Genomic DNA, 26,434 nt, shown 5'->3' on the forward strand with positions numbered 1-26,434 from the left:
TCCTGATTTCAAAACATATTACAAAGCCATAGGAATCAAAACAGTGTGGTACTGGCATAAAGGAAGACAACAGACTAGTGAAATAGCATAGAGAGCCTAGAAATAAATCCTTAGCATATATGACCAAATAATCTTCAACAAGGGTGCCAAGATCATTCAATGAGGAAAGGACAGTCTCTTCAACAAATGATGTATGAAAAACTGGATAGCCACATGCAAAAGAATGAATTTGGATTATATTACACTATATACAAAAATTAACTCAAAATGGATTAAAGATCCAAATGTAAGAACCAAACTGTAGAACTTCTAGAAGAAAACACAGGGAAAAGCTTCAGGACTTTGGATTTGGCAATTGTTTCTTGGATATGATGGCAAAAGCACACGTAACAAAGGCAAAAACAGACAAATGGGACTTAGAAACTTTTGTGCATCAGAAGACACAATCAACAGAGTAAAGAGGTATTCTATGGAATGGGAGAAAACATTTACAAACTGTCTTAACTTGGTCTGCTACTAATAAAAAAAAAAAAAAAAACTGAAACAACAGACATTTATTGGTCACACTTCTGGAGGTTGGGAAGTTTAAGATCTAGGTGCTGGCAGATTTGGTTCTTTGTAAGGATCCTCTTCCTGGCTTTCAGATGGCTATCTTCTGGCTGTTGCCTCACATGAGGGAGAAAGGACACTCTTGGGTCTCTCACTCTTCTTATACAAGAACACTAATCACATCATGGGAGCTTCACCCTCATGAACTCATCTAAGCCTAACTATTTTCAGTAATTACCTCCCCAAATCTCCACCTCTTAATACTATCATTTTGGGGGTTAGGAGTTCAACATATGAATTCTGGAGAGACACTAATATTCAGTCTATAATATTCGGCCCCTGACCTTCCAAAATTCATGTCATGTTCATTCTATCCCAACAGCCCCCAAAGTCTTAACTCATTGAAGTATCAACTCTAAAGTCCAAAGTCTCATCTAAGTATCACCTAAATCACATATGGGTGAAGGTAGAGGTACAATTCGTCCTAAGGCAAAATTCCTTTCCAGCTTTTGTGAAACCAGATATGTTACGTATTTGCAAAAGACAATGGTGGGACAGGCACAGCACAGACATTCCCACTCCAAAAGGGAGAAATCAGAAGAAAGAAAGGGGTGACATGTCCCAAGCAAGTCCAAAACCTACCAAGGCAAATACCGTTAGATCTTAAGGCTTGAGAATCATCATCTTGGATTCAATGCTCTACTTTCCATATCCACTGGAGTAATGGTCCTGCCTTCCAGACACTGAAATGGCAGCATCACTCCCATGGCTCAGTGAGGTGACCTGTCCCTTCTGCTTGGTGGAGCCCTGACCATGCAGCACTCTCACAGGGACCTTCCCATGAGGCTCTGCTGTGGGGCAGTCCTGCCCTTTAAAGCTGAGGTGGAAGGAGCCTCGCCCTATGGGCCCATGCACTTTGGATCTGTAGTGGGAGTAGTAGCCCTGATGACTCTGAATTGCCTTTGGAGTCCTTCTCCCTTTTCTGAAATGATCATGCATGTTCACAGCCTTCCTTCATTCTATCCCATGTTCTCTATTTCCTTTAATCTCAGCTGGCAGTGTTTCTAATATAATTCCGTCTCTATTCCTGGCTTCAGTTGAGATGGCTGATTAGGTCCATGGTTTACACCCACACTAATCTCCTTAGCAAATGGTCAGCCAGCCACACCTTTGATGTTCTCTTCCAAATGTTCTTTCACATTTCTGTAATATGGAGATGCTGAGAATTTTCCAAATCTTTAAGTTCTGGTGCCTTATTGCTTAATAATTCTTTATTCAATTCATTTCTCTCTTTTTACATTTTACTATAGGTTGACTATCCCTTATCCAAAATGCTTGGGACCAAACTCATAATGAAATATCTTAGGGATGAAACGCAAGTCTAAACATGAAATTCATTTATGTTTTATATACATCCTACATAGACAGAAGGTAATTTTACATAATATTTTAAATAATTTTGTGCATGAAACAAAGCTTTGACTATTTTAACTGCAACCCATCACATGATGGAATTTTCCACTTGTGGCATCATGTCAAAGCTCAGAAAGTTTCAGATTTTTGATATTTCGGATTTTTAAATTAGGGATGCTCAACCTGAATAAGCAGTGAAGAGCAATCAAATTGCTCCTTCAACACTTGGCTTAGAAATCTCTTTACCTAAATACCCAATTTAATAGTTCACAAGTCCTCCCTTCTAGAAAACACTGGAACATAAACACAATTCAGTCAAATTGTTTGCCACTTTATTACAAGGATTGCCTTTTCTCCATTGTGCAAAACATGCTCCTCATTTCCATCCAAGACCTCATCAGAATGGCCTATCACCCATGTTTCAAACAACATTCTGTTCATGATTATTTGTGTCCTCCTTGAAGATGGAGGCTTTCTCTCCAGCTCTCCTCTTTTCTCTATGAGCCCTCACTGGAATTGCCCCTAGCAGTCTGGTTGCAGAAATCTCGGCTTTTTTTTTTTTTTTTTTTAAGAGTTTTTTTTTTTTTTTTACCTTTTTTTTTTTTATGGACACACCTCAAAACCTTTCCAGCCTCTACCCATTATACAGTTCCAAAGCTACTTCCACATTTTTAGGTACCTGTTATAGCAATCTCCTATTTCTTAGTACCAATTACTGTCTTAATCAACTTAGGTTACCATAGCAAAATAACAATCTGGGTGCTTTAAACAACAGACATAATTTTTAACAGTTACGGAGGCAAATATGTCCAAGATCAGGGTGCTAGCATGGTTGGCTTTTTGGTAAGAGCCCTCTTTCTGGCTCTCAGATGGCTACCTTCTCCTTTTGTCCTCAAGGCAGAGAGCATGCGAGCTCAGGTCTCTTCTTCGTCTTACAAGGACACTAATCTGATCGTGGGGACCCCATGCTCATGATCTCATCTAAGCCAAATTAACTCCAAAGGCCCCACCTCCACATACTGTCACATTGGTGGTTAGGGCTCAATGTATGAATTTTGGGAGGTATACATTCAGTTCATAACACTATTAGATGCTTTCTCACTCAGTCACAGACATAATTCTGAATCTGTTGTTTCCTTACACATGTATTCTGCTAGTTTTCTTCCTTAACCTTATTATTCATATCTGTTAATTCACCTAGATTTGTTATATACATGATGACAACAGCTTAGACCTAGAAACTAAGGTAGATATCTTACGAGAATCAGCTTGGTCTGGGGTTTGAAACTTCAGTTCTTTTTGTCTACAAAGCATGTGGGAAAATGCAAAGCGGGATTACATCTTGGATTACAGCAATAGCATAACTGAAGTGCTGATAGGAAAAATCTGTACATTTAGATTGAGACATCCAATGTCTTTTTTTCTTGAGACAGAGTCTCGCTCTTGTTACCCAGGCTGGTGGGCGGTGGTGTGATCTTGGCTCACTGCAACCTCTGCCTCCTGGGTTCAAGCAATTCTCCTGTCTCTCTCTCCCAAGTAGCTGCGATTACAGGCACCTGACACTACGCCCAGCTAATTTTTTGTTTTTAGTAGAGATGGGGTTTCACTATCTCTCAAACTCCTGACCTCAAATGATCTGCCCACCTAGGCCTCCCAAAGTGCTGGGATTACAGGTGTGAGCCACCACGCCCTGCTGAAATCCAATGTCTTTTGATGTGTTTTTCTGGTGTGTCTAATTCAAACTAAAAACTATAGGTCTCCAGAGCCATTTGTGAAACCACAAGACTATCATATGCAGTTGTTCCTTGGTTTCTACAGAGGATTGGTGCCAGGATCCCCAAAGATGCCAAAATCCACAAAACCTTAAGCTCCTTATATAAATGGTGTAGTATTTGCATATAACCTATGCACATTCTTCTTCTTTAAATCATCTCTATATGACTTATAATACCTAATACAATATAAATGCTATATAAATAGTGATACTGTATTGTTCAGGGAATAATGAAAAGGTCTGTACATATTTAGTACAGATGCAATAATCCATTTTTTTCCAAATATTTTCGATCCATGGTTGCTTGACTCCGTGGATGTGAAACTCCCAGAAATGGAAGGCTGACTATACTCCAAGGAGTTTTAGTCATTTAACTCTAGAATTTAGGAGTTTTTAAAAATACACATATGAACAAAATGTTACATAAAAATATTAGAATTACGGTAGCAATTGTATCAAGATGGTGAGATTATGTAACCATTTTTCTCTATTTCTCAAGGCTTTTTTTTGTAATATGAATATGGTTCATACCACCATCAAAATTTTGATTTAAAAATTAATAGTCTTGAAGAGCCATAGGCAATCACACATATTTGGCTTCTCAACCATCTAAGCACCCTTTCAGGAGAATTTAAATAAATTTTGCTAGAACTTGGACTTTATCCAGATTACTAATTTATCTCATGAACTGATATCCTAAAGTGTATTTTTCCAATGTAGACTTCTATTTCATTTTTAACGTTTGGATTTTTTATCTTCTAAACTTGACTACAGTAGACTAAAAATAAGGTATTTGAAATTACCTGTGGTGGAATTTCCTGAGATGAAAGTCATGGGAGTCACTCTGCAAAATTATCTTATCATTTCTTACCAGAAACCTAAAACAAGTATTTCATAGATTGTATTTAACAATAAGAACAGGATATTAGGTTATTTTATATTTTGGCTAAAACTAATTAATTCTTTGAATTACCCTCTTTGATGTCAACTGTACTGCAGAAAAATGGCTCTTAAAAATGTAATTACATGCATTACTTCAGTTCACCTTAAATTTCCATATGTTAATGTGAAATTTTATGAAGACATAATAGGCAATCTTGCTTTTTTCTTCTATATTTATAAAAGAAATGTATATTGGTAGAGAAAGTAAGAAGGGAGGAGAATGGTAAGAAGACAGTGCTATCAATCATTTTCAATGACTGATATTAAATTTTTAAAAAGACATTTTATAATTCAAAAGATTTATGCTTAATCCAGTTCCTTGCTTTTCTTTCTCTCCCCCATGCTCACTTTTTTCATTTCTTTGGATATTGGAAGTATAAAACAGTACAACATTTGGTACAAAAAAAGGCTACAACTAAGAGTGTTATGCTAAAAATAAAAATAAAAAAGGCAGTCCTCAATCAAGAAATAGGCTGCTTTGCAGTATTCTGTTAGAAATCAGATATATCTGATAATTTAATGAAAGAAACAAATAAAAAGGCCTTTGACCCTTACAGTGGCTCATGACTGTAATCTCAGCACTTTGAGAAGTTGAAGCAGGAGGACCACTTGAGCCCAGGAGTTTGAGACCAGCCTGGGCAACATATTGAGAATTTATTATTATTATTATTATTATTATTTGTTTCAAAGTCAGATATAATTGGAAAATATTTTCTCACTGAAACACTGTAATAAGTGATAATTTCGCTCTCAGATCATGCTGTAAGAGTTAAATTTAACCTACATCTTTCTTAAAACCTTTTATTGTGGAAAATCTTAAACATACACCAATGTAAACATAATAGTATAATGAACCCCATGTACTCATCACCCAGCTTTAACTCATGACCAGTCTAGTTTCATCTATACCCCACTTCCTGTCTTGTAGTATTATGAAACACAACCAGGACATTCCAAAATTTAAATTGCAAATATTTCAATATGTATCTCTGAAAGATAGGAACTCCTTTCTAAAACATAATTACAAAACCATTACCATACACACACTTTAACAATTCCTTAAATCATCAAATATGCAGTCAGTGTTCAAATTTTGCATTGTCTTGTTAATTTTTATTAAAACTTGATTGAATCAGGATTTGTATTAGATGTGCACACTACTATTTGCCATGTCTTTAAAAACCTCTTTTAATCTAAGTACTATCCAGTTGATTGTCATGACTTTAATAATGTTTTAAAAGTAATTTTTTTATTTCTGAAGACCACATTAGTCTATTTTTTAATGAAAAAATCAATAATTTGTATCTGTCCTTAAAAGTGACTTTAACTAGATCATATAGAGCTGATGAATCTTTTCATCTGGATATATCAAGAGATAATCAATGGAGGTAATTTAAAGAACATCAGCAAGATCACACTTTAATAACCAATTTTAATTTGATTAGAAAAATCTCAAATAGCCAATTTCTAAGATTAACAAATGTATTATCAATCTAGTGAAACACAGTTTTCTATACCTTTATTCCTAATTGCTGTTAAGATATTAAAACTTCATTACTATCTACCATTATTTTGCCTAAGAGCACATTCCAGGCACATTTCACTCTCTTGATCAAAAATGTTAAAAGGAGTCAAGGAAGGATTTTATATTATGAGAATTTTTTCAACCTACAGAAAAGCTGAAATAACTGAACAGTAAACACCCATATACTTGTCACCTAGTTTCTAAAATTGACAGGTTTTAATTGCATGTATTCCTCTAGTGATCTTTTTTTAACGCACTTCAAAGTAGCAGACATTAGTATACTTCACCCCTAAACACTTCTGCATGTTACTAGCATTCAAAATTGTAGTTCCTTAAAACAAAAGTTCATGTATGATAAAATGTACGAATCTTCATTAAAATTTTTTTTGCCAAATTCCTTTTACCAGAAATGTACAAATCTTAAGTGTGCTATCATATGAGATTTTTAAAAATGAAACTACTATAAGTATCTAAGAATCTAAAGTCCTATTGTTGCTCTAAGATCACAGCTTTCAAATCCTGGTACGTATCAGAATCACCCACAGGGATTATTAAAACAGATTCCTGGGCCACACACACAGAGTTTCTGATTCAACAGGTGTGTGGTGGGGCCCAGTCAATCACATTTCTAGTAAGTTCCCAGGTTAGGCTGATGCTGCTAGTCTTTGGACAACACAAATCTAAGACTAAATAAATTTTTACATTAAGTACTAACTGATAATAAGGACGTAAAGTTGATAACAATGTAAGGTGTATACCTCATTCTGGAAAGCCTCATCCCAGATGTGAATACATTATCCTTCAACTAGAAAAAGATGAAAATATTGACCTAAGGATAAGAAAGTATTTGTAAAGGAATCAAGTTTAATGAAGAATTTTTAATTGCCTTTGGATATTATGGTCAAATCGATATACTAGGAGAGTATGATATACTATCCTCAGATTGAAATTGCTATTTCCTGCAGAACAAACAAAGTTGAAACTTTCAACTTTTGTTGAAAGTTGAAATGGCAGAGTAATTAGTTAAATGTATTAAACAAACATGCACCAAGTAGTTGTCATAACTACTTGTTTGGTGCAAAAGTAATTGTGGTTTTTGCCATTACTTTTAATGGTACAAATGGTACTTTTAATTGAAAGCAAGGGCAAAAACCACTGTTACTTTTGCACTAACCTAATAAAATGTGTCAACTACTCTTGATTTTTGAAATAGTTTTGCTGAGGTATAACTGACATATATCAAATTGCACGTTTAAAAGTGTACAATTGGATAAATTTTGACACATAAATACACCTGTGAAACTATTACCGTAATTAAGATAATGAACCCACCCATCATCTCTCATATTTTCCTACTATCTGTAAACTGGAGCCTTTGCATTTCCATGAACAATGATGTTGTTTTCATGTGCTTATTTGTCATCCAGGTATATTTTTGGTTGACTATTTGTTTGATTATTTTGTCCATAATACTAGACTGTTTTCTTATTATTGATAGGGCTTTATATATTTTAAATATATTTTGATAGTGCTTTATATATTCTGGATACCAGTCCTTTACTAGATAAGTGATTTACAAATATTTTTTCTCCCAGTCTGTAGCTTGCTTTTATATTCTCTTACCAATGTCTTTTGAAGAGAAGTTTTAAACTATGATAAAGTAAAATTTATCGATTTGCCATTTTATAAATGGTGCTTTCAAGGCTATACCTAAGAAATCTTCACCTAATGCAAGGTCACAGAGATTTTCTCCTATGTTTTTTAAAGAAATTTCATAGTTTTAGGCTTTACATTCTTTCTACTTTCTATTAATTTATTGAGAGGGGTATTGAAATCTCGGCTAAAATTGCATATTTATGTACAGACAATCCCCAACTTGTGATGGTTCAACTTACAATTTTTGGACTTTCTGATGGAGCAAAAGAGATACACATTTAGTAGAAACCATACATCAAGTATCCATACAACCATTCGGTTTTCCACTTTTCAGTATTTGATAAATTACAAGGGATATTCAACACTTTATTATAAAATAGGCTTTGTGTTAGATGATTTTGTTCATCAGCCATATGATAATATAAGTGTTCTGAGCACATTTAAGATAGGCTAGGCGTAAGCTACGATGTTCAGTAGATTAGGTGAATTAAATGCATTTTTGATATATTTTAACAAGTTAGGTTTATCGAGACATAACCTCATCATGAATTAAAGACCATCTGTATTTCTCTCTGCAAGTTTCAGCATATATTTAGAAACACTCTTTTTTTTTTTTTTTTTCCTTTTTCCTTTTTTTTGAGACAGGGTTTTTGCTGTGTCACTCAGGCTGGAGTGCAGTGGTGTAAGCATAGCTCACTGCAACCTCAACCTCCCAAGTTCAAACAATCCTCCCACCTCAGCCTTCCTAGTAGCTGGGACTACAGGCATGTGCCACCACACCCAGCTAATTTTTGTATTTTTTGTAGAGCGGAGTTTCACCACATTGCCCAGGCTGGTCTCGAAATCCTGAACTCAAGTGATTCAACCCCCTCAGCCTCCCAAAGAGCTGGGATTACAAACATGAGCCACTGCCCCCAGGTCAGTTCCGATATTAAATGCATAAATACTTATAACTGTATGCCTTCTTAATTAATCCCTTTATTAGTATGAAATAATCCTCTTTATCCCTGGTATGAATTTTTTGTTCTGTAACCTAACTTCTGGTTTAACTTAGTGATTTCAGTTTTCTTTTGGATAGTGTAAGCATGGTATATCTTTTTCCATCCTTTTAACTTACTTAAAGTGGATTTCTTGTAGATGTGAAATATTTGGGTCTTAATTTAAAAAAAAAATTTGAATATAACAATCCCTGACTTTTAATTGTAGTATTTAGGCCATTTATATGTAATGTGATTGTTGATGTGATTGGATTTACATCATCATCTTGATATTTGTTTCAAATGTTCTTTGTCCCTTTTCCCTCTTTATCTGCTTCATTTTTAATTATTTCCTATTATACCATCTCCTCTCTCTTGATTTATAGGCTACAACTCTTTGCTACTTGAGTGGTTTCTTTAAAGTTTATAATACACCTCTTTTACTTATTACTGTATACCTTTAAGTAATATACTACTTCAGGAATATGTATCAGAACCTTTCAACAATAAATCTGCAATTTCTCTGGGATTTTTGCTATTATTATTGCATATTTTACTTTTACATGTTTTAAACCTCACATTGCCATTTTTTTAAGGAGTTGGAGGGGAGGGCAGGGTCTCTATCGCCCAGACTAGAATGCAGTGGTGTGATCTTGGCTCACTGCAATCTCTGCCTCCTGGGTTCAAGCGATCCTCCCACCTTAGCCTTCCGAGCAGCTGTGACTACAAGCATGTACCACCATGCCTGGCTAATTTTTGTATTTTTTTTTTTTTGGAGAGACAGGATTTCACCATGTTGCCCAGGCTGCTCTCAAACGCCTGGGCTCAAGCATTCTGCCTGCCTTGGCCTCCCAAAGTGCTGGGATTACAGGCATGAGCCACCACACCTGACAACTGTCATCATTTTTATATTAAACAGTCATTTGTCTTTCAAAGACATTTAAATAATAATTTTTTTTCTAAATCGTATATATTTGCCCAGGTAGTTACCATGTACAGTACTCTGAACTCCTTGTGACCAAGTTTCCATGTGAGTTAATTTTCCTTCTTCTTGAAGGACTCTATTTAACATGTCTTTTAGTTCAGAAATGAAAGTGATAAATTATTTCAGCTTTTGTATATTTGAAATCTTTATTTTGCCTTTATTTTGAAAGATAGTCTACCTGGGTAAAAAGTCCCAGGTTGACAGTTTTTGCAAAAAAATGTTTTAAAGATATTGCTTCACTGTCTTCTAGCTTACATTGTTTCTAATGACAGATCTGATGTCACCTTTATCTTTGTCCTGCTTTTTCTTTGGCTGCTTTTAAGATTTCTTTCATGGACCAGGCACGGTGTTTCACGCCTGTAATCCCAGCACTTTGGGAAGCGAAGGTAGGCAGATCATGAGGTCAAGAGATCGAGACAACCCTGGCCAACATGGGGAAACCCCATCTCTAATAAAAGTACAAAAATTAGCCAGGCGTGGTGGCTTGCACCTGTAATCCCAGCTACTTGGGAGGCTGAGGCAGGAGAATTACTTGAACCTGGGAGGCGAAGGTTGTAGTGAGCCGAGATAGTGCCAGTGCATTCCAGCCTGGCGACAAAGCAACACTTCGCCACAAAAAAGTAAAAGAAAAAATTCTCTTTAAGTGATTCGATTATGATGTGTCTTAGTAGAGTTTTATTCATTTTTCTTATGCTTATTGTGCTTATTGGCTTATAGTTTATATCTATTTTGGAAAATGGCCATTATTTCTTCAAATATTTTTTCAGTTATTGTCTCCAAATTCTATTTTCTTTCTTCTGTGCTTCATTTTGGATAGTTTCTATTGCTATATCTTCATGTACACTAATCTTTCCTTTGACAAAGTCTAACATGCTATTAATGTAGTATGTCTTTGACACATAATTTTAATCTAGACAGTGTCTCTATTTAACATGTTCAATCTTTTTGTTAGCTTCTCTAACAGTCATAAATGTTTTAATAACTATCATCATCAGTATCATTTGAAGGCCAATTTCAAGTGATTTTTCTCAATATGGTTTGTATTTTCCTGCTTCTTTGCAGACTCGGTAAGTTGCACTGAATGTAAGATAATGTCAACTTTATCTTGTTGGCTGTTGGATATTTTTGTATTTCTATAAATAATCTCAAGATTTGTTCTAAGATGTGGCTAAGGGACTAGGACAAAGTTTGATTCTTTGGGACTTGGTTTTACGATGGGTTAGGCAAGAACAGAATTGCATTTAATGTGTAATTAATTTTTCCCCACTACTAATGCAAAACCCTCCAGAGTACTCTACTGAATGCCTTGTAAATTATGAGGCTTTCTGTTCTAGCTAGTGGAAACAGGCACTTCTTCTGGCCCTGTGTGAGTTTAGATACTGTTCTATATACAATCTTTTTAGTTGGCTCTTTCTCCAGCCCTGCGTAGTTTCCTTAAATGTATATGTTTATCAGTACTCTGCTGAACACTTAAGGTTTTCATGTCTGATAGCTTTAACTTATAAATTACTACAAGCTTTCTTTGCTTTTCTTTTTGAGACAGCTCTCATTCTCTAAGGTTTTCATGTCTGATAGCTTTAACTTTAACTTATAAATTACTACAAGCTTTCTTTTTTTTTTTTTTTTGAGACAGGTTCTCACTCTCTCACCCAGGCTGGAGTGCAGTGACACAATCATGGCCCACTGCAGGCTCCTGGGCTTAAGCAATTCTCCCACCTCAGCCTCCAAAGTAGTGGGACTACAGATATGTGCCACCATGCCTGGCTTACTTATTTATTTACTTATTATTTAGTAAAAACAAGGTCTTGCTATGTTGCCAGGCTGGTCTCAAACTCCTGAGATCAGGCAATCCTCCCACCTCAGCCTCCCAAAGTCCTGGGACCATTAGGCATGAGTCAAGCACCTGGCCATACTACAAGCTTTTAAATTATAAATTACTACATTATGGCTTTTATCATTCTCATATGCAATTTAGATTCTGAAGAAGGTTGTTTAACCCTTTAATGTATAATGATACATATCTGCAGTAACAATATTTTTGGCTTTATCTGTTGCTAAAGTAGGTGTATTCATAAACATTCCAATTTGGCTTGGATGTTACATTTCATCAGTGATGTACTGTTTATGAATTTATGCTTTGGGGTGGAGAGTTCTGCAGACGACTATCAAGTCCACTTGATCCAGAGCTGAGTTCAAGTCCTTAATATCCTTGTTAATTTTCTGTCTCATTGATCTAATATTGACAGTGGAGTGTTAAAGTCTCCCACTATTACTGGTGGGAGTCTAAGATTCTTCGTAGGTCTCTAAGAACTTGTTTTATAAATCTGGGTGTTCCTGTATTGGGTGTATACATATTTAGAGGAGTTAGCTCTTCTTGTTGCATTGAGCCCTTTACCATTATGTAATGCTCTTCTTTTTCTTTTTTTATCTTTGTTGGTTTAGAGTCTGAAAAACACGGAACGCTTCATGAATTTGTGTGTCATCCTTGCGCAGGGGCCATGCTAATCTCCTCTGCATCGTTCCAATTTTAGCATATGTGCTGCCAAAGCGCGCACAAATTTATGCTATTTAAATAAGTTATAATGTATTTTCGTTTAAGTGCAATAACATTTTTATATATAGGGCAGTGATTATAGCCATAGTTTTGTAATGCAATAGGTCAAACCATATGAAATTGCCACTGAGGTCAAAAACTTTAAAATATCAACAATTTAACCTAATGAATGTATTCATACACTTATAAGGAAATCAATAATTTACACAGATTGTTAGCAACAAATTTACTATAACTTATTTATCTTATTCTTCTCCAATCCCACAGCCACTGGAAAGAAGGAAAGGGTAGTATGGGTAGGATGGATAAGCCTCACTCTTTTGTGTCCCTTAAGTGAAGACAGGTTTAAAAGGGAAGGGGGCATTCAGAGCCACCGTCCTTACCGTTCTTAGTCAGATATACTAAATTTAAATTTAATTTAATTCAGCATTTAGGAGATACAGCCCCCATTCTCCCACTAAGAAACTATACCTTAATACTAACATGAAAATTCTGTTAAAATAGACTTCAAAGGAAATCTTGATCAAAAAGATACTTCCAGTCAGGAAACTATGGAAACAAGAGAGAAAGAATTGCTTCCAAGAAACGAACCCCAATCCATTAAAGGACTGATAGTGTGCACACAGATCAGTTTTTCTTTTTTTAAGTAACATCTTCTTAAGTTCCACATATAGCTCTAGGTGTCTAGCATCTTTGGAGCACACAGGCTACCCTTTAGAGCCAAAAGGCAACTACACCTAAGACAATCCTATTTTCACTTCCAAATATTTTATTGTCCTTTTTATAAGTATTATACAAAATTGTAGTTTTTATATTATAGATTGTTAACTTTGTTTTTGTAGAACTTCAAATTCTTAGTTATACCTATCAGTGTGATTTTTGGACTGAAGATTAAACCTGCAGTTTCTGAATATTTTCTGGCCACCGTAATATACTGGTAACTAAATTCACACAGAAAGTTTGAGAGTTCCTATGTAAAAGCTGCTGTATTACTATAACTTAAACATATTAACATGTTTCCTTCACTAATTCCTCCAAAATAATTTTACCATATCATAATAAAATCAAGAAACATTTATTTCCTATAAGTAGATTTGTCTGCAGAATCCAGTAGTCCTTAAAGTAGTCCTTTCTGAGATGACTAGACTCTTCGTTTATAAATCTACAACTATGCCTTGGTTAAAGAGTGCCTCTAATCATACTTGTCTTCCTTCAACTTCTTTTAAAAAATCTTCCGGGCCAGGGGCAGTGGCTCATGCCTGTAATCCCAGCACTTTGGGAGGCTGAGGTGGGCAGATCACGAGATCATGAGTTCGAGAGCAGCCTGACCAACATGGTGAAACCCCATTTCTACTAAAAACTACAAAAAATTAGACGGGTCTGGTGGCACATGCTTCTAGTGTCAGCTACTCGGGAGGCTGAGGCAGGAGAATCACTTGGACCCGGGAGGCGGAGGTTGCAGTGAGCCGAGATCATGCCACTGCACTCCAGCCTGGGTGACGCAGTGAGATGCCATCTCAAAAAAAAAAAAAAAAAAAAAGCAACTTAGTTCTCTTTACTCTGTCTTCCTCTCAAGCTTCTGATTCCTCTCTTGACCTCTATCATTAACTGTCTTAAAATATTAGGTTCTAATATTAAAGGGGAGGATCAAAATATTCAGAAATATGGGACTTGAAAAAAACTACATTCAAAATTATAACTTTATATTTAAAAAAGCAAAGTGTTTTTATAACAGAAACTCTGAAAATAAAAAGCACTTTATTTTGTCTTGGTTGGCAGTTGTGGTTATAGAGGTTAAGAGTCACTGGTAGAATTCTCACTTCTTTAACCCACTTTAACACTGTTTCAGATCCAACACTATACTGAAGTTGCTATTTCTAAAAACACCAGTGACTTCAGACACCAACTGGGAAGCTTCTGCAAGTGAAAGGAAGTGCTATTAAAAATTACGCAGGGAAAACTGACATAAATCAAAGCTGTCCACCCAGAAGGAAAGGACCTAATCAGGACCAATCATAACAAAGCCTTGCATGTGTTGTTATGTTTGTTATATCACCAAGGCTGTACTTGCTTATACTTGAAAATATACATACAAACATTGTTTTTGACTCTTTCCTGACCCCTAATCCAGCTTCTATTTCTATGGCTAACAACTGTGGTGTACCCTTCCAGTCTTTTTCTCTGCACTTACTTGTGTATTAGGTGTTCTGGGATTGGTTGTTACATAAGTGAAATCATATACACTGCTTTTGTGCATTGTATTTTTTTGTGTATGAACTGTGTCTTTGTGTATGTATTATATGTATCTTGCCCTTTCATGTAAAATATCTTAAGAAGTACATCTATGTCTATTTTATGTTTTTTCATAAGTATCTAATATTATGGTATAAAGGCACACCATAATTTAACTGTTCTAATGATGACCTTACTACTTCCAGTATCCCTTCATACACTTTCTCCTCTGCATGGAATAATCATGCAATACTCTCTATTAACGTATGATAGCATTTCTATATTACAGACATATAGAAATAAAACTTCCGGTTCAGGGGAATGTACATTTAAAATGGACAGATACTGCCAAATTTTTCTCCTAAAAAGATGAAGCTATTTATATTCGGTTCAATAATATTCCTTCAAAACTTAACAGGTTACCTGTATTTCTACCTCTATAAATTTCCTGCTTACATTCTTTCCCATTTTCCATCAGGTTATCTTTTTCATATTTATTTGTAGTTACACCTTATGTACCTTGAATATTAATTCTATTACATGTCAAATATTTTATCCCAGTCTATTGCTTGCCTTCCTTTTTAAATGGCATCTAAGTTTGATGTCTCACTTAAAAGCCTTCTCTACTCCAACAGTTTTTTAAATTAACTTTTAAAAGTTTTGTCATTCGAGTTAATGGGTGCAGCACACCAACATGGCACATGTATACATATGTAACAAACCTGTACATCGTGCACACGTACCCTAGAACTTAAAGTATAATAAAAAATAATAACAATAAACATTTTTTATTTATCAACATTTAGTCCAGCTGGGGCCAGGCGCGGTGGCTAACGCCTGTAATCCCAAAACTTTGGGAGGCCGAGGCAGGTGGATCACAAGGTCAAGAGATAGAGACCATCTGGCCAATGGTGAAACCCTGTCTCTACTAAAAGTACAAAAATTAGCTGGGCGTGGTGGTGAGCAGCTGTAAGCCCAGCTACTCGGGAGGTTGAGGCAGGAGAATTGCTTGAACCCAGGAGGCGGAGCTTGCAGCGAGCTGAGATCACACCACTGCACTCCAGCCTGGCGACAGAGCGAGACTCTGTCTCAAAAACAAACAAACAACAAACAAACAAAAACAAAAAACAAAACCAAACCATTTAGTCCACCTGAAACTTAGTTTTGAGAGTGTCATGAAGTGGGTACCCAACTATCTTTACTTCAATTAGACAGATTTACTTCAATTAGACCCTTTATAGACTAGTTCTTCCATTACTCATTCATTTATCATACAATTCTTCTTTATCCATGGATCTTCTCCTGAATTTATTATTCTATTCCTTTGATCAATATGCCTATTCCTACCCCAAATTCTTATTTTAATACTTGTAATTTTATAATGTTTTGACCTTTGATGGGTATATTCCCATTTATTATACTTTTTTTGAAATTTACTTGGCCATTCTTGTGCAAGCTCCCTTCTCAAAACTGGAACCATCAGTTTGTCAAATTTCATTTTTAAAATCCTGTTGAATTTCTGATTAGAACTACATTGACTTTGCAGAATAATTTAGTAAAAGCTGCCATTTTTATAGCATTAAGTTGACACATTCAGGAATATTCTTCCATCCATTCACATCTTTTTGCAGTTTTCTTCACATAGCTTTTATACATTTTAAAATCTGACGTATTTCACAGTTTAGGCTGCTACTTATTACTGTATTTCATAGTTGGTTATTGTTGATACATAAGAAGGCTAATGAATTTTCTAACTTTATTTTATAGCCAGTCAGCTTACTGAAATTCTTTAACTCAAATCATTTTCCATTATCTCGTATTTTTTATTTGTATTTGTATTATATTTATTTGTATTTGTAAGCAGTCACATCAACTCTAAATAATAATAGTGAAACATTTCCCCCCTTTCTTTACAGGTTATTTTTCTTGTTCTTAATGTATTGCCTAAGACTTTTGGACCAACGTCATGTTCCCACCTTTTAATGAAACTACTTCTATTATTACTCTATGACATTTGGTGATGATAGTATCTACTGCAGAGAGATGTTGTAAGGCTTAAGTAAACTTATACATGTAAAGTTTTTTGCAATAGCACCCAGAACATACAAAGTGTTTAATACCTATTAATCATATTATTTACTAAGTGCCTTTTATTTGTCAAGCACAGGGTATGCATGCAGCATTGCAGAGGTTAGCAAACTAAAGCCTGTAGGCCCAATATGGTCTGCTGCCTAGTTTCGTAAATGATGTTTAATAGGAACATGGTCACGTCCACTGTTTCTATGGCTGTTTTTGTGCTCCTATAGCACAGTTTAAGTAGTTGCAACTGAGCCTGTATGGCCCACAATGCCTAAAATATTTACTATCTTCTCTTATATTAAAAAAAAGTTGCTGACTCCAGCAGTATCTGTCAAACTCAAGGAGTTCATAGTTGAATAGCTGATTTAGACAAGTAAAAAAATATAGAAGGAGGGCGGAGCAAGATGGCCGAATAGGAGCAGCTTCAGTCTCCAACTCCCAGCGCGAGCGACACAGAAGACCGGCGATTTCTGCATTTTCAACTGAGGTACTGGGGTCATCTCACTCGGGAGTGCCGGACAATCGGTGCTGGTCAGCTGCTGCAGCCCGACCAGCGAGAGCTGAAGCAGGGCGAGGCATCGCCTCACCTGGGAAGCGCGAGGGGGAAGGGAGTCCCTTTTCCTAGCCAGGGGAACTGAGACACACAACACCTGGAAAATCAGGTAACTCCCACCCCAATACTGCGCTGTAACACCGGCACACGGGAGATTGTATCCCACACCTGGCCAGGAGGGTCCCACGCCCACGGAGCCTCTCTCCTTGCTAACACAGCAGTCTGCGGCAATCTAACCGCAAGGCAGCAGCGAGGCTGGGGGAGGGGCGCCCGCCATCGCTGAGGCTTAAGTAGGTAACTAAAGCCGCTGGGAAGCTGGAACTGGGTGGAGCTCACAGCAGCTCAAGGAAACCTGCCTGTCTCTGTAGACTGCGCCTCTGGGGACAGGGCTCAGCTAAAGGAGTAGAAGCCTGTGAAACGCGAACGACTCTGTCTGACAGCTTTGAAGAGAGCAGGGGATCTCCCAACACGGAGGTTGAGATCTGAGAAGGGGCAGTCTGCCTGCTCAAGTGAGTCACTGACCCCTGAGTAGCCTAACTGGGAGACATCCCCCACTAGGGGCAGTCTGACACCCCACACCTCACAGGGTGGAGTACACCCCTGAGAGGAAGCTTCCAAAGCAAGAATCAGACAGGTGCACTCGCTGTTCAGCAATATTCTATCTTCTGCAACCTCTGCTGCTGATACCCAGGCAAACAGGGTTTGGAGTGGACCTCAAGCAATCTCCAACAGACCTATAGCTGAGGGTCCTGACAGTCAGAAGGAAACCTATCAAACAGGAAGGACACCTAAATCAAAACCCCATCAGTACGTCACCATCATCAAAGACCAGTGACAGATAAAACCACAAAGATGGGGAAAAAGCAGGGCAGAAAAGCTGGAAATTCAAAAAATAAGAGCGCATCTCCTCCTGCAAAGGAGCACAGCCCATCGCCAGCAACGGATCAAAGCTGGTCAGAGAATGATTTTGATGAGATGAGAGAAGAAGGCTTCAGTCCATCAAACCTCTCAGAGCTAAAGGAGGAATTACGTACCCAGCGCAAAGAAACTAAAAATCTTGAAAAAAAAGTAGAAGAATTGACAGCTAGACTAATTAATGCAGAGAAGGTCATAAACGAAATGACAGAGATGAAAACCATGTCACGAGAAATACGTGACAAATGCACAAGCTTCAGTAACCGACTCGATCAACTGGAAGAAAGAGTATCAGCGATTGAGGATCAAATGAATGAAATGAAGCGAGAAGAGAAACCAAAAGAAAAAAGAAGAAAAAGAAATGAACAAAGCCTGCAAGAAGTATGGGATTATGTCAAAAGACCAAATCTACGTCTGATTGGGGTGCCTGAAAGTGAGGGGGAAAATGGAACCAAATTGGAAAACACTCTACAGGATATCATCCAGGAGAACTTCCCCAACCTAGCAGGGCAGGCCAACATTCAAATTCAGGAAATACAGAGAACGCCACAAAGATACTCCTCCAGAAGAGCAACTCCAAGACACATAATTGCCAGATTCACCAAAGTTGAAATGAAGGAAAAAATCTTAAGGGCAGCCAGAGAGAAAGGTCGGGTTACCCACAAAGGGAAGCCCATCAGACTGACAGCAGATCTCTCGGCAGAAACTCTACAAGCCAGAAGAGAGTGGGGGCCAATATTCAACGTTCTTAAAGAAAAGAATTTTAAACCCAGAATTTCATATCCAGCCAAACTAAGTTTCATAAGTGAAGGAGAAATAAAATTCTTTACAGATAAGCAAATGCTTAGAGATTATGTCACCACCAGGCCTGCCTTACAAGAGACCCTGAAGGAAGCCCTAAACATGGAAAGGAACAACCGGTACCAGCCACTGCAAAAACATGCCAAAATGTAAAGACCATCGAGCCTAGGAAGAAACTGCATCAACTAATGAGCAAAATAACCAGTTAATATCATAATGGCAGGATCAAGATCACACATAACAATATTAACCTTCAATGTAAATGGACTAAATGCTCCAATTAAAAGACACAGACTGGCAAACTGGATAAAGAGTCAAGACCCATCAGTCTGCTGTCTTCAGGAGACCCATCTCACATGCAGAGACATACATAGGCTCAAAATAAAAGGATGGAGGAAGATCTACCAAGCAAATGGAGAACAAAAAAAAGCAGGGGTTGCAATCCTAGTCTCTGATAAAACAGACTTTAAACCATCAAAGATCAAAAGAGACAAAGAAGGCCATTACATAATGGTAAAGGGATCAATCCAACAGGAAGAGCTAACTATCCTAAATATATATGCACCTAATACAGGAGCACCCAGATTCATAAAGCAAGTCCTTAGAGACTTACAAAGAGACTTAGACTCCCATACAATAATAATGGGAGACTTCAACACTCCACTGTCAACATTAGACAGATCAACGAGACAGAAAGTTAACAAGGATATCCAGGAATTGAACTCATCTCTGCACCAAGCGGACCTAATAGACATCTATAGAACTCTCCACCCCAAGTCAACAGAATATACATTCTTCTCAGCACCACATCACACTTATTCCAAAATTGACCACATAATTGGAAGTAAAGCACTCCTCAGCAAATGTAAAAGAACAGAAATTATAACAAACTGTCTCTCTGACCACAGTGCAATCAAACTAGAACTCAGGACTAAGAAATTCAATCAAAACCGCTCAACTACATGGAAACTGAACAACCTGCTCCTGAATGACTACTGGGTACATAACGAAATGAAAGCAGAAATAAAGATGTTCTTTGAATCCAATGAGAACAAAGATACAACATACCAGAATCTCTGGGACACATTTAAAGCAGTATGTAGAGGGAAATTTATAGCACTAAGTGCCCACAAGAGAAAGCAGGAAAGATCTAAAATTGACACTCTAACATCACAATTAAAAGAACTAGAGAGGCAAGAGCAAACACATTCAAAAGCTAGCAGAAGGCAAGAAATAACTAAGATCAGAGCAGAACTGAAGGAGATAGAGACACAAAAAACCCTCCAAAAAATCAATGAATCCAGGAGTTGGTTTTTTGAAAAGATCAACAAAATTGACAGACCGCTAGCAAGATTAATAAAGAAGAAAAGAGAGAGGAATCAAATAGACGCAATAAAAAATGATAAAGGGGATATCACCACCGACCCCACAGAAATACAAACTACCATCAGAGAATACTATAAACACCTCTACGCAAATCAACTAGAAAATCTAGAAGAAATGGATAATTTCCTGGATGCGTACACTCTTCCAAGACTAAACCAGGAAGAAGTTGAATCCCTGAATAGACCAATAGCAGCCTCTGAAATTGAGGCAACAATTAATAGCCTGCCCACCAAAAAAAGCCCAGGACCAGATGGATTCACAGCTGAATTCTACCAGAGGTACAAGGAGGAGCTGGTACCATTCCTTCTGAAACTATTCCAATCAATAGAAAAAGAGGGAATCCTCCCTAACTCATTTTATGAGGCCAACATCATCCTGATACCAAAGCCTGGCAGAGACACAACAAAAAAAGAGAATTTTAGACCAATCTCCCTGATGAACATCGATGCAAAAATCCTCAATAAAATCCTGGCAAACCGGATTCAGCAGCACATCAAAAAGCTTATCCACCATGATCAAGTGGGCTTCATCCCTGGGATGCAAGGCTGGTTCAACATTCGCAAATCAATCAACGTAATCCAGCATATCAACAGAACCAAAGACAAGAACCACATGATTATCTCAATAGATGCAGAAAAGGCTTTTGACAAAATTCAACAGCCCTTCATGCTAAAAACGCTCAACAAATTCGGTATTGATGGAACGTACCTCAAAATAATAAGAGCTATTTATGACAAACCCACAGCTAATATCATACTGAATGGGCAAAAACTGGAAAAGTTCCCTTTGAAAACTGGCACAAGACAGGGATGCCCTCTCTCACCACTCCTATTCAACATAGTGTTGGAAGTTCTGGCTAGGGCAATCAGGCAAGAGAAAGAAATCAAGGGTATTCAGTTAGGAAAAGAGGAAGTCAAATTGTCCCTGTTTGCAGATGACATGATTGTGTATTTAGAAAACCCCATCGTCTCAGCCCAAAATCTTCTTAAGCTGATAAGCAACTTCAGCAAAGTCTCAGGATACAAAATTAATGTGCAAAAATCACAAGCATTCTTATACACCAGTAACAGACAAGCAGAGAGCCAAATCAGGAATGAACTTCCATTCACAATTGCTTCAAAGAGAATAAAATACCTAGGAATCCAACTCACAAGGGATGTAAAGGACCTCTTCAAGGAGAACTACAAACCACTGCTCAGTGAAATCAAAGAGGACACAAACAAATGGAAGAACATACCATGCTCATGGATAGGCAGAATCAATATTGTGAAAATGGCCATACTGCCCAAGGTAATTTATAGATTCAATGCCATCCCCATCAAGCTACCAATGAGTTTCTTCACCGAATTGGAAAAAACTGCTTTAAAGTTCATATGGAACCAAAAAAGAGCCCGTATTGCCAAGACAATCCTAAGTCAAAAGGACAAAGCCGGAGGCGTCACGCTACCTGACTTCAAACTATACTACAAGGCTACAGTAACCAAAACAGCATGGTACTGGTACCAAAACAGAGATATAGACCAATGGAACAGAACGGAGCCTTCAGAAATAATGCCACACATCTACAACCATCTGATATTTGACAAACCTGAGAAAAACAAGAAATGGGGAAAGGATTCCCTATTTAATAAATGGTGCTGGGAAAATTGGCTAGCCATAAGTAGAAAGCTGAAACTGGATCCTTCCCTTACTCCTTATACGAAGATTAATTCAAGATGGATTAGAGACTTAAATGTTAGACCTAATACCATAAAAACCCTAGAAGAAAATCTAGGTAGTACCATTCAGGACATAGGCACGGGCAAGGACTTCATGTCTAAAACACCAAAAGCAACGGCAGCAAAAGCCAAAATTGACAAATGGGATCTCATTAAACTAAAGAGCTTCTGCACAGCAAAAGAAACTACCATCAGAGTGAACAGGCAACCTACAGAATGGGAGAAAATTTTTGCAATCTACTCATCTGACAAAGGGCTCATTTCCAGAATCTACAAAGAACTCAAACAAATATACAAGAAAAAAACAAACAACCCCATCCAAAAGTGGGGAAAGGATATGAACAGACATTTCTCAAAAGAAGACATTCGTACAGCCAACAGACACATGAAAAAATGCTCATCATCACTCGCCATCAGAGAAATGCAAATCAAAACCACAATGAGATACCATCTCACACCAGTTAGAATGGCAATCATTAAAAAATCAGGAAACAACAGGTGTTGGAGGGGATGTGGAGAAATAGGAACACTTTTACACTGTTGGTGGGATTGTAAACTAGTTCAACCATTATGGAAAACAGTATGGCGATTCCTCAAGGACCTAGAACTAGATGTACCATATGACCCAGCCATCCCACTACTGGGTATATACCCAAAGGATTATAAATTATGCTACTACAAAGACACATGCACACGTATGTTTATTGCGGCACTATTCACAATAGCAAAGACTTGGAATCAACCCAAATGTCCATCAGTGACAGACTGGATTAAGAAAATGTGGCACATATACACCATGGAATACTATGCAGCCATAAAAAAGGATGAGTTTGCGTCCTTTGTAGAGACATGGATGCAGCTGGAAACCATCATTCTTAGCAAATTATCACAAGAAGAGAAAACCAAACACCGCATGTTCTCACTCATAGGTGGGAACTGAACAATGAGCTCACTTGGACTCGGGAAGGGGAACATCACACACTGGGGCCTATCATGGGGAGGGGGGAGGGGGGAGGGATTGCATTGGGGAGTTATACCTGATATAAATGATGAATTGATGGGTGCTGACGAGTTGATGGGTGCAGCACACCAACATGGCACATGTATACATATGTAACCTGCACGTTATGCACATGTACCCTAGAACTTAAAGTATAATAAAAAAATATATATATATATATACATTACAGTATGATACATACAACCAGATATTCTGTCGGTATTATGGAAACAATTAACAGTTAAATATTAAAAGACAGGAAGGACTCATACAAGTGAAAAGACCCGACATATTTTAATTATTTAAAAATATGTATTTATCTACATATCATTATCTCTCACCCTGTTCTGTAAATATCTAAAGGGGAGCGAGTGTGACATTCATTTTTGTGACATTCGACATTCATATTCTAAGTATCTAGGACATTTTAAATGTTCAACAAATGATGGACAAATGAATAAATGAATGATATGCAGGATGCCTGAGTGACAATGATTAGGCATGTATGTCAAAGTTCTAGATATAAATATGCTATGGCAAGCATTTTACTTGTCATGCTAAATAGGATCTTTTAATTCTTGTAGTCTATATTAGGAGACAGCTACTATTATTACTACACTGTAAAATGAAGGAACCAAGGCTCACACAGGTAAAGCAGCACACTCGTGTTTCTATATAGCCAGTATGAGAAGTCAACAATCCTATGGCTGCCTAATGTGAAACATGTTCTCTATACTATATTACAAAGTTGTAAAGAGGTAAGAAATGTTGACACAATAGGATATTAACAGAGTATGGACTCTCAAAGACAAAGGAAATTATAATTAAGGCAGCAGGAATTGTGTTGTGATTTCAATTTCTAAAACTGGGGAATGATCGGAATAAATTCATGTTTTTTAAATATCCTGGAAGCATCCTAAAAGATGGTTGCAGGGTCAGTTGCCCCTACATTTTACCCAAAGGCTACTCTATCACACACATTAGGCCAGTTTTAGTGAGGTTCAAGTGATTAAAACAAAATTGCTAACAAACTATGGCATTTAAGGAATACCAATCTGAAGCATCGAGAAAAGCTGATCCTAATAATTACTAAAGAAACAAAAAGGTACTTCATAAACTATGAAGGTACTATGCTAAAAATGGTTTTTTTAAAGTATATATTGCAAATGAAAATATTACACGGAAAAAAATCAAGTCATAAGAACAAAGGCATAATTGAGAATGTCTGTCTTAAGAAAATCAAAAAAAAAAAAACTAGAAGATTTAAACCTAATAAAATCACAAATTTTGATTTTTCACTTTTTATTTAAGCAAGTCTTAAGAAAAACTGATTTTAAAGTAAACGAAATAACGAATTCTTCAAGTTATGGCTCAACAAAAGTAGCTGCTGTATATGACACATACTTCTACAAAGCAAAGCACGTACCTATTTTCTAATAAAAGTGTAAACTGTGATTTAAAGTGTACTTAAATATCTGTTTAGAACCCCTAGAGAAGTAAGAAGATTTTTTCGCCTCCCAAATTATGTGTCTGTAGGTTTAGAAGACAATATACATAAACCAATTAAAGTAATCCCTCACTGAAGAAGTAGACAGTGAAGCGAAATCATTTAACTTTTAAAAAGTTCAAATATATATGAAAATATGGATTCTGAGGAAAAAAAACAGATACAACCCTTTTTTTCCCAGCATTTCTGATAGAGGCTGATTAACATACACAATCTAATTTACCAAACTTAGGTAACTTTCACACCAAGGCTTACTTCAAAGTATACATTGCACTTTGTATTTCTAGCAACTAGTCCATAAGAGATCTCAAGAAGTGAGAGAGGAAGAGATATGGAAGTCAATCAGAAGTATAGTTCATCTGTAAAATGAAAATACCGCCTTAAATCTGGTAGGTTTGTACAGGATTTTTAAAATAAGCAAGTAGAGGGCCTAAAATTCAATGAGCTCAACAAGTAGACCTTATTACTATAAATACAGAAACAGTCTTCCCCTTGAAAAAAGAAAATCATAAGGAATGCACTTTTTGCATATTTTTGCCCCACTATGGAAAGAACAGCTGAAGTTGTTCGACAGAGATGATCGATTTCCCTTGCAAAAAGGGACAGAGGCACTGGATATAAACTGTACTGAAAGATTAATAAGAATGGAAAATTTGTATATGCATTCTCTTTGCCAAGAAAGATGCTAAAACTTTTGAGTAAACTGAATGTTTACTGGAAACATACTATGTTTACAGAATTTTGGAGGATAAAGCTTGAACTCTGGTCTTTTTTTTTTTTTTTTTTTTTTTAAAGAAAAAAAAAAAGGCTGCATTGCTTCCAATATAGTAGTATTAATGTAAGCATTTTTATGGTATGTACTTCAATGTTTTTATGGTTTCCAACATCTCTGTGGGTTCTCACAATATCTGTGAGGAAAACAGGATAGATATTATTCTCCATTTTAATGCTTAGAAAACCAAGATTGCAAGAAACTAACCCAAAATCATATAGCTAATAAGTGGTGAAGTTGGAACTCACATCTAGACTTTTGAGTTACCATCCAAGGTACTTTATCTCCTGTTTAGCAAACAGAAACAGCTGGAATGGTGAAGCTGTTTCAAGCATTCACAAAAAAACAGGGAGGGCATGAATTTCTCCTTAAAGTAAAATTTAAAAAGTATAAATTATATTAAGTAGCAATTTATGAAGGCTGTTATTTAAATCAAAAGGTTTATACTGCCTTAAAATTGTGGTAGTGTATGTACTTCCTAAGTATGAAAAATGCTAATAATAAATTAAAGTACAAAAGTTAAGTCTCATTATTTTGTTCGGTTGGTTTTAATGTTTTTAACAGGAAGAAAGAAACATCATTGATTCCGTCCAGGTAGCTTCCCATCTTATACATCTGTACTTTTTCCAGCACCTACTACTAACCCCGATATACGGAACGTACTGATGCCTGCTTAATGAAAAAATGCTCTCATGATGTATTCTTACTCTCTTGATGCAACAAAAAATACAGTAGCCCCAGCCAATAGGTTTGTGCAGCCATAGCCTGAGGCATCACTATCCACCTGGTAATGGCACATGAACCATAGTATACTGAAGAAAACAGAACTGCCTTAGAAATACGTATCTACAAATTTAAAAACTTCAGAGATGTTTCATGTAAATTACTTTTCAAAATAACTGATACTTATCTCCTTTAAATCACCATAACTTATCTTAAAATAATCTTAATTGAAATATTTGTAAAGAGATCTCTAGGTCTTCCTTCCATGCCTTAATGTGAACATGATACAATCTTTTCTTGATGACTCAAGCTCATCAATGTAAATATCAATTATTAGACTGTTCCATAACACAGTGATTCTTCCTTGAATACT

The 26,434-nt window shown here is 36.7% G+C and overlaps 1 protein-coding gene and 1 non-coding gene across 3 annotated transcripts in view; both read right to left on the reverse strand.

Annotated features, from left to right (window-relative positions):
- FNDC3A (fibronectin type III domain containing 3A) overlaps nucleotides 1–26,434 on the reverse strand; it is a 223,825-nt gene that overhangs the window by 192,639 nt on the left and 4,752 nt on the right. The gene's annotated exons all lie outside the window — the stretch shown is intronic.
- LOC111523119 lies at nucleotides 12,270–12,372 on the reverse strand. Its single transcript, XR_002725445.1, has one exon. It is a non-coding gene; the product is annotated as a U6 spliceosomal RNA (small nuclear RNA).

This window comes from Piliocolobus tephrosceles, chromosome X (assembly GCF_002776525.5).
Source record: "Piliocolobus tephrosceles isolate RC106 chromosome X, ASM277652v3, whole genome shotgun sequence".
In the NCBI taxonomy this organism is placed as follows: domain Eukaryota; kingdom Metazoa; phylum Chordata; class Mammalia; order Primates; family Cercopithecidae; genus Piliocolobus; species Piliocolobus tephrosceles.